Source organism: Phallusia mammillata, chromosome 4 (genome assembly GCF_965637545.1).
Source record: "Phallusia mammillata chromosome 4, kaPhaMamm4.hap1.1, whole genome shotgun sequence".
In the NCBI taxonomy this organism is placed as follows: Eukaryota; Metazoa; Chordata; class Ascidiacea; order Phlebobranchia; family Ascidiidae; genus Phallusia; species Phallusia mammillata.
Window position 1 is genome coordinate 1,773,804 of NC_137255.1, and position 10,452 is coordinate 1,784,255.

The 10,452-nt window shown below is 36.1% G+C and overlaps 2 long non-coding RNA genes across 2 annotated transcripts; one reads left to right on the forward strand and one right to left on the reverse strand.

Annotated features, from left to right (window-relative positions):
• The first annotated feature begins 839 nt into the window (after positions 1-839).
• Positions 840-3,279, forward strand: LOC145224702 (uncharacterized). The gene is made up of 4 exons (XR_013859719.1): positions 840-896; positions 2,522-2,675; positions 2,908-2,971; positions 3,224-3,279. It is a non-coding gene; the product is annotated as an uncharacterized LOC145224702 (long non-coding RNA).
• Positions 3,280-6,937: 3,658 nt separating this feature from the next.
• LOC145224486 (uncharacterized) lies at positions 6,938-8,676 on the reverse strand. The gene is made up of 4 exons (XR_013859667.1): positions 8,475-8,676; positions 8,173-8,228; positions 7,973-8,037; positions 6,938-7,173 (listed from the first exon to the last, which is right to left on the reverse strand). It is a non-coding gene; the product is annotated as an uncharacterized LOC145224486 (long non-coding RNA).
• Between the last annotated feature and the right edge of the window lie 1,776 nt (positions 8,677-10,452).

A 10,452-nucleotide genomic window follows, 5' to 3' on the forward strand; every position in this document is an offset into this window, starting at 1 on the left:
TTGTAGGTATTATAATAATTTATTAAATCATCATAAATACAGTATTCTTGATTCGTGCACAAGCCATTAGGACATAGCTTTACCTAAAATCGAAATACATCACCTTATTAGTAGTTTATATACCAGTGTAGTCATTGTAGATATTAAAACAACACCCTTTCATAGATTTCTATGCACTCGACAATCATGGGCAACTTACAAATATTCCTTATATCTGAACTGTGCTGTTGTTGTCTGATATGGTTGAAATCTGAAAAACAGAATAAATGTTGGCTGTCCAAGCACTGCCATTGATATTTTGTAACAATATAATCTAACACAAATGCCACTGACCCTGTGGAAAGCATTGACACCTCAAAGCCTTTATGCTTAAACTTTAAACCCAACTTTAGATTGATGGAGACCACAGTCTGTGTGTTTGCAGTATACCCGCCCTACAACACATCTCAGACCAAAACTATGATGACGTCATGGAAACTGATGATGCAATCTTTATCTACGTACCAGAGGTATTGCTTGACTTTGTTGTAAATGCATTAACAGTTTGGTTTGCCAGTCAACGTCGAATTTGTGCATGTACATATCGGTGCATCTAAAATATACACCTTTGTACTCATCCGCTAGATGGCGCACATGTGCTTTTATAAAATACTTGTGGTTAGGAACAAAACAATCAGTTTCAGTTAATAAACTTGATATTATTGTCTTTTTGTTTATACATGTGATATAAGCACAAATCAGTACATGCAGCTTTTGGGTTTGTTTGAAAACTATTAAATTTAAGAGAAATTATTTGAAAATCTGTGACTTAACATGAATTCGACATTTACAGTAAGAAGAAATTTAAAACTTCCATCAACGAAGCTGAAAAAGTTTGAAAGGTGGCCACAATTAATGTAAGTTTATTTGCTTTTTGTTGTTTAGTTGTCGCGACCAGATAAGAAAATCATTGGCACCATCTAGCGGCAGAATGTTACAAATAAATTTCATTATTACGCTGACGCTACTTGCAGTGTGATTAATATTGTGAAGGTGTTGGCAAGCAATATTATAGTTTTAATTATGTCAAGGGGTTTGGGTCAATTTTAATAATATTTTTTATGGATATTTTCATTCCAAGTGATCTTGTTTCGTACGCACGATGTAAACTAATGGGCATTGAAGGAATAGGTGTTTTGTTGTTTCTAAACCATTACAAGAACAGCGACGATAATGTTTAGGGTTTATGTTCAGTGGGCTGTGCATGCAATGGACTGCGGTGAATTTGAGTTGAGATCCATGTAGGTGCAAAGTATTAGTTGCCGGTGTAAAGAAGTGTCTTTTAAGTTTAAATTTAAATGCTGAAAATGACTTCAGGCAGCGAATTTCTTGTGGAAGCTCGTTCCACAAGCGAGTGGACTTGCAAAAAAACGAGTTAAACTTTTGATTGCTGCGACAATGAATGGAGTTAAGTTGAAGTGGATGACGAAGGTCGTAAGAAACCACGTCTTTGACGAAATGTGGTGCGCATCCAAGCAAATAAGAAGGCCCGATGCGATGTAAAACTTTATAAAACTGAAGCAGGGCGTGGACATTTCTGCGAACGTAAAGCGGTGTTAGGCCGAAATCACGTAATATTTTATTGTGCGACGTGGTTTTCATACATCCTAGGATTAGTTTTGCCGCGTCGTATTGCACGTTTTCTATTAATTGTTTGTCCGAGGTATTGCAATTGTCAAATAAAATATCGCCATATTCAAGCATAGGAAGGACGTAGGACTTGTAAAGAGTAAGAATAATCTAATAGTCTTTGTTGCGAGTTAAATAAACAAGGCTTTGCGCTGTGAGACAATTCCGATGACAATATGTGTTTGAAACGTAGAAAGCATTTTTATGCACGAAAAATACCCGTTTCGTGACGGCGTGCGGTTTTTAAACTAAAATACAAAATAAAATAAAAAAAAATTTTTTACTCAGCAAATTCCGTATTTGAGGAAAGTTGCGAGGGGTGATTTTATACGTCAGGTGCATTGTGGGCCACCCGTATTTGCAGCGTATTGAAAACCATGGCGTTTCATTGGTAAAAATATTTTTAGTGTCTTTTTTGAAAAACAGAATCAACCGCTGGGTGGCGCACAGGAGTCAGAAATTCTTGCATTTGATGCTTAGGTATTGCAGATAAAATCAAGATTAAATGAAACGGATTTTTTTTATTTAAAATGCGTTTTTAGATATTTATTAAATGTGCATTTACCAACCGAATTTCATAAGTTTTGCTCCATGCTGTTATATGACGTCAAACATAGTACCTCATGTAAATGCGACGTCACACGCCTTTAACGGCGTCAAATCGTAATAAAATCGTGTTTGGACAGAAGTAAACAAACAAGGTATTAGGCTCGTGATAAAAAAACAGCGCTGCAAGTGGAAAATACTTTAAAACTCGACCACATTAATATATTTGCGTGTTTGATGTACCACAGATGTTTAACGAGCTTCTTTTCCGTTACTGGGTACATTTGGAACAGTACATTTTGTTCAGATGAAAACCCATCTTGAATCTCACGGTTACAATGTTTGGATGGATGTGGATCGAATGGGGGAAGTACCTTGCAAGCGATGGCAGACGCAGTTGAAGAACGAGCTGTCGTGCTCATTTGCATGTCACAGAAATACAAGGACAGTCCAAACTGCAGGTACATATCGGTACATCTGAAATATTTGCCTGTACTCATCCGCTTGATGGTGCATGTGTGCTTGGTTCTCAAACATACGATGCCTTTGGTTGTCTTTGCGTTTGTCGGTTAACGTCCATAAAACGTGTGTACATATATCGATACATGCAGCTTTTGGTTTTGTTTGAAATCTATTTAATTACAGAGAAATGATTTGAAAATTTGTGACTTAACGTGAATACGACATTTACAGAAAAAAGAAATGTAAAACTTTCATCAACGAAGCTGAGAGAGTTTGAAAGGTGGCCACAATTCATGTAAGTTGATTTACTTTTTGCTGTTCATTTGCCGACCAGATAAGAAAATCATTTAATCGACTTAATAGCACCATCAAGCGGCAGAATGTAATAAATAAATTCCGCTATTACGCAAGGCTGACGCTACTTGCAGTGTGATTAATATTGTGCAGGTGTTGGCAAGCAATATTATAGTTTTAATTATGTCAAGGGGTTGGGGTCAATTTTAATAATATTGTATGGATATTTTCATTGCAAGTGATCTTGATTCAGACGCACCATGTAAACTAAAACCAGCGTTATCGGCGACAAAACGTTCCAAATACACAGTGATAAACCAAATAGTCTGATTAGTCTTTGTTGCGAGTTAAATAAACGAGGCTTGGCGCCGTAATACAACGTAGATAATGACAACATGTTGTTGAAGCGTAGAAAATGTGCACGAAAAATACTCTTTTTGTGACAGTGTGCGGTTTTAAAACTAATCTCAAAATAAAAAAGGCATTTTTTTACTCAGCAGATTCCGTATTTCAGGAAAATTGCGAGAAGTGATTTTACACGTCAGGTGCATTATGGGCCACCCGTATTTGCAGCGTACTGAAAACCGTGGCGTCTCATTAGTAAAAATGTTTTTCAGTATTTAAAAAAAAACAGAATCAGCCGGTGAGTGGCGCACAAGAGTCCGAAATTCTTGCATTTGATGCTTAATTATCGCAGGGAAAAATCAAAATTAAATGAACCGAATTTTTTTTAAAATGCCTATTGAGATATTTATTAGTTTTGCAACTACCAACTTCAGAGGTTTTACCCCATGCCGTTACATGACGTCGAACATATCACCTCATTTAAATGCGACGTCACACGCCTTTAACGACGTCAAATCGTAGTAAAATCGTGCTCGGACAGAAATAACCAAACAAGGTATTAGTCTCGTGATAAAAAACAACGCTGCAAGTGGCAAATACTTTAAAATTCGACCACATCAATATATTTGCGTGTTTGATGCACCACAAATTTTTAACGAGCTTCTTTTCTGATACTGGGCACAAAACAATACATTTTAAACAATACACATTTCGTTTAGATAAAAACCCACCTTGAATCTCACGGTTACAATGTTTGGATGGATGCGGATCAAATGAGGGGAAGTACCCTGCAAGCGATGGCAGACGCAGTTGGAGAATCAGCTGTTGTGCTCATTTGCATGTCACAAAAATACAAGGACAATCCAAACTGCAGGTACATATCGGTACATCTGAATAGCGCATATGCACTCATCCGCTAGATGGTGCATGTGTGCTTGGTTCTCAAACATATGATGCTTTTGGTTGTCTTTGCGTTTATCAGTTAACCCCCATATAATGTATGTACAAATTATTACATGCAGCTTTTGGTTTTGTTTGAAATATGTTTAATTACAATAAAATAATTAAAATATTTGTGACTTAACGTGAATACGACATTTACAGAAAGAAAAAATGTGAAACTTTTGTCAACTGAGAGAGTTTGAAAGGTGGCCACGACTTACTAACTGGCGGAGAGTGTTGGCAGGTTGGACGCCAACCGCCATGCCGATGTCAGGCAACATACGCCGTAAAATATCCGTCAGTTTGGGTAGTTACGGAAATGTCCCAAAACCCTCTGTTTTTGGATGGGTCGCCTGTTCGGGAAAAGTTGCCCGTCGATCGTTTCAAGGCTTTGCGAACCTTTGTCAGTTCCGCCTCGCAGTCGTCGTTATGAGTGCACAAGCGTCGTGCCTCATTTTTTAAGGAACGAACGACACCTCTTTTCTGGAATGTGGGGTGATGAGATCGAAAATTGAGATACCTGCCAGTACTCGTATGAAGGCGACCTGTAAGGACGTCGAAACGTCGGAATAAAAGTACAATTGTCATACAAGCTCTATAAACATGATATTATGGCTGTAAGCAACAGCTTTTTTTTAGTTTGGGTCATCTAATTTAAATATCAATTAGAAAGAAGACAGATTCGTACATACACGTTGTTTATTAAGTTGAGTTAGTTTATTTGGCTTGAAAAAAACATAGCTCCACATGGACATCGAACAATTACCAAGCCGGAAATAGCTGCGCTACGTTAAAACGTTATGGAGCGTAAAACAGTGAAGGGCACAAATGGTGGATCATGACTAAACGCGCTGCAGCTACACGAGTGATTCTTAACCGCGGCTCTCAGGGCCGCACGTGATTCCAAATTATGTGTGTCCCTCACCAGACCTCCAAAAATCACTCAGTAAAATGTAACAGATGTATTTTGTACAAAGATAAAAATCGACGAAAGATAAACTGACATCTTTCCATTACCTTCCAAAAATGTTTGGATAAACATCATTGTTTATCTGCCTTCTGGCTTCCTCCATTCGATCTCGATGAGTGATAAAAGCGGGGTTGGATGTTGTGGGCAGGCCGTGCTTCACTGGAGCGATTCCGCAAACTGGACGTTGTTGTTGTTGTTGTTGTGTCACGCGCATGTGCTGTTTAGTGAGAATTTGGTTTAGCAAATAACAGGTTTTAAACACAAAAACCACATCATCACACAACAAAGCACTAAACGTCAACAGTCGCTCAACACAAACGCGTAACGTCATGTTACCGTTGTATGTCCTGTAAAGGTGTCGTTATTGTTTTAAGATAATGACGAAGCATGTTTATATTATAGGTGATGGACCGAAATAAACTAACACCCAATGAACCCGGTGCCGTGCTATGCGCTTCACCGCCATAATCAGCTGAAATCAATAATGACGAATAAATGTTTGCGCCATTGTATATTACCAAGCGAAAGTTGACTTTATTTTAAATTTCGTGGCGTTGGCGATTTTATTATGTGCAAAAATGGCTCGTGACATTCTATCAGTAGATGGCGCAAGTGAATCATTTTCACATTGTTTATTTTTATTTGTTGTTATCGCGGAAACCAAACAGCGAAATATGCCGACACAGGTCATCACAACCAAACAATTAAAGCACAAGTTTGCAATAATGCGCCCAATACCACGTAGACTAAATAGAATCAAGTTTTCCGTGTTTTCGCTGTGTTCCAAAAATCGCACCCAGTTTGAAAACCAACCACACAAATAGCAGCACTTAATTTGTATAAACTTGCATAAACTTTTCTCGAGCTACAGACCGGATCAAGCCAGTTTATTCGGTTTGACAACTTGTGTTGAAAACTTCCCACCTAAACCCGTTACTTCAGTGTGAGTTTGCACAAGTTTTAACTGATACAATAGACAGGTTTACAATTACCGGCGCCGACAGCGTGTTATTTGATACTGGTCTGCTTGGGAAGTCATTGTTCGGGCCCCATTGTGAAGATTTGCTTCATTGTTTTGCTGCCAGACGAACCAAATTAAAGTGGTTAGCACTGGATTCAATTTAAGTGCTTTTACATGACTCCTTCACCCTACTATTCAATGAATTTTATAATGGGAAAATGTGTTGACCGACCAATAAGTTACGTCAGTTTACTATTTAAAGTAAACTTTACAAAGAAGGTTAATACTCTATGTTTTTTTGCAGTGTCCTACCAGAAAGTCTGCTTTTAGGCCCGACAAACATGTGATTTTACATAACTCCACATTGAATCGATTTCTTAAACACCTAAACGGGTTTGGGTAAGGTTCCAAACAAGACTTATTTATATTTTGATAACATTGACTTTCATTTCAAGTGCCATTAAAAAGTCTATGATTTGGCTCGTATTGACACCAAGACATGTATACAACAAAAAGTTGCAGAGCATATAAACAAAATGATTTAAACCCAAACCTTTCAAATGAGCATGGCTGTAACAAAGACTGATGAAATATTGCAGACTTGATATTTTCCATACAGGTTTCAGATAGTGAAAGCTGAAAACCCATATAAGGTTTAGCTTAAAAAGGTTGATATCTGTTTTTTTAGTGACAAGCATAAATACCATTTAAAAAACCATAAAGAGTTTTTTTTATTACTTTACAAGGGTTACCACAAAGTCAATTACTACAGTTTAAAATTTAAATTAGCAAGCTACTGGTATAACAGGTTGTCACGAAGTTCAAGTGATGGTCATATTACGAGTCTTATTTAGTCTAACATGATAAATAAAAAGATTGAATTATCAAAGCAAGCAATATAAAACAAACACAATTGCAACCTTCTAAAATCCATACTCTTGTGCGATTGAAACATTCCAATATGCAGGATTTTTAGGAAGTATATCTATGTAAATAAAAAACATGCCAACAACAGTATGAGCACAATAAAAAAAATGAATTAGGTAAAACTTGAATTTTAATTCAATTTGAAGACACTAAAATTTGACTATAATTTTAAAAATTCCAGCACCAACTGCTAATTCATACTTTGACATGTTTTTTGACAAATTCAATTTACTGTTGTTGTTTTAGCAAAAACAAACAAAATGGTGTCACTTTGTCCTAGTTGTGCTAACATACAAATTAATACAATGTTTTTTGTTGTTTTAGCAAAGTGCCTTTCTGTGGCCAGATCAACAATTCATGAAAAAAGTCTATGAAAGCCTTTTACGCCTTGTATAGACGTCAAAACGTTGATTGTTTACAATAAAACTGCTGGATGAGCAATACTTGGATATAAAGCCTCTTACATTTTGTGTTTATGCAATAGTACAGTGGTTCCCAACCGAGGAGGAATTCCCCCCTAGGGAGGAATTTTATGAATTCAGGGGAGGAATTTCATAAAAACTGCAAAAAAAATTACATTGGAAATGTTGCAGAATATTTTTATACATACATTATTATGCCCATTATAATTTGGACCCGGTTCACATTTGGTAAAGGATTCTGAATGGACATCCCTAATTATAAGGTCTTATTCAAATTGCTATAATTTTGTATGTTATATTTGTTTTTCTTCTTATAGGGAGGAATGAATAGTTCGAAAATGGGCAAAGGGAGAATTGTAACAAAAAAAGTTGGGAACCACTGCAATAGTATGTGTTCTACTCCACTGTTTGTGTAGCTTACAATCAAAAGCTTACATTTTTAATGTCATGTCAAGTTTTCTTCAATTGCACTGCACACTTTGCATTTGATTTTCTTTTTCCTGTAAAGATTACACAGCATATTTTTGTACATTACAAGATGTGACTTACAATTATTTTCAACACATCAACATGCAGTTTACAAAAGAGCAGTTTTTAACTAAGTAAATATGGTACATTTGTTCTGTTCCTCTTACCTGTTTGGCATTAGTTCTTTTCTGTGGTCATTTACAAAACCTTGACTTTTACAAATCTGTAATAAGTTAACAAGATTTGAAATTAGTGATTTACACTGTTATAAATCTAGTGTTCAGGACTAGTGTTTTTAGCCTATAAATTATAATTACACCAGATTTTGGACATATTTCAACCTTGGATAAACTCAAATCTGTATTGGCTTATTATGAGTTTGTTTCTATTTGTATTAAAACTTAAAGGAAAGTTTGTGGTGGACAAAAAATCATTTCATTTTACAGTAAAAGTAAGCATAAATTCATACCTGGGATCAAGTGTTCATGTAGACCAGCTCTCATAGCATACTCATATATAATTAATAGTATGCCAGGTCTATTGTAGGTGTCATACCGAATCAAGCCAGTCTCATAAGAATCGCAAGGTACAGGCAAGAAAAATCTGTGATGGTATTAAACCCATAACAAGACTCTTTCCAAAAGTTACGCTGTACCAACAGAGCTGCACATGGAAACTAAGTAGAAAGTATAAAATAATAATGAAACCCTAATATCAAAAATGTTTTGACAAGCACATGTTAAATACACTCTATTAGTGTTATTCTTTTATATTGTAGGTCGTGTCATCTATGTCATTAACTAATCACAGAGTTATAGCAGAAGGAGCATGATATTTGCTTTTAAATGTTACAACTATGCATATCTGAACCTTAAATTTGTAAAAAACCTTGTAAAAAAGTATGGTGGTGAGATGCAGTCAGACTTATACCAAAACTCTTATAACAAAAACAACAAAAATTCAATTTTCGCACAAATAGATCTAAAGTATTGCAACTTTGACCTCACCGTTGGAGGCCACAACAAAAACAAAATTTTCAACAGAACCACTTGCAATTCTGACAATAGCTTTTTTACAGTTTTACGCACTTAACCTAAGTTTGGGCAATTGTTAAATTTTGTAATGCAGGTCAATTAATGAAATACATCATCGTTTGTACATCGCCAATACATCAGTGATACAGATTTATTATATTTTGTTTTGTTTTAACTTTGAACTACCAATCACTTTTCCACTCTGCATGTAAAAGATGTAGACAAAAAAAATGTTTCTACTCTTCATGTAAAAATCTTCAACGTTAAATTATACAAAGTCACTACTTCAACAGCAATTATCTAAAAAAAATTAAGATTTATCCCTGCTGACTCTCATCAAAAAGAATAATGTCGTTGCCTAGCAACGATACTTCATGCTTCATTGAGTTTGTGTCCGTTGATCATTGAACTTTGAAGGACACAAAAGTTGCAAGATAGCAAGTTCTCTCAGGATGCCTGTTGTTAATATCAAAAGAACATGAGAAGCTAGAACTTTATTTACCAAAAAGTGAACCATGTCCGATGTTGTAAGTTATTTGTTACTGATTAAAAAAATAATATAATGTATTGTCTTAATAACAAACATTTAAACTGAATATTTAGTTGCGGGATTATGAAGCCCACACAATCTTGTGCGACATTCAACGGGCAGAAGCAGGCAGAGGAGGTTTTGGACAAGTTGTTGTTGGAAAACACAAATATGCTGGATTTGTTGCAGTAAAATGTTTTACAGTAAATGGTGGTGAACGGGAACAAACCACAATGAAGAAAATGTAAGTTATTGTTTTAATTATAAGTCCTAATACCTTCTACAGACTAACGGAAATGATTTACTCATTAACATTTGCATCTGAATTGGGTGGAAGTTTGAAAACTCTTTGCTATATTAAAGGGTACGTCATGAATATGACATGCTGCTTCGCTCCCGTCATGAAAACATAGCCGATGTTTTGGGACTGACAAGATGGCGGGGAGCCATGGGGATCGTAATGCAATATTATGAAGCTGGCAATCTACGAAGTTTACTTTTGAGCAACTACATTCCGATTGGATGGCCCCTGCGACTTCGACTGGCATATGAAATTACAGATGGGGTTACATACATTCACAATTGTGGAAAAGACAAACGCTTAATCCATGCAGATATGAAACCAGAAAACATTCTCCTTACAACTGGTTTGAATGTCAAAATTGCAGACTTTGGATGTGCCAAATTGGCAAATTTCACTGGATCAACAGCCACTCAAATTAACGACCCACAAGAAACACAAGCAATGACATTGTTCTATGCAGCCCCAGAAAAGCTTTTTCACAATGCCCTACCTAAAAAGGAACAAGATGTGTTCAGTTGTGGTGTAATTTTCCACATGTTGATATTTCGAATGGATCCATATTTGTCTGAGTACAGCAGAC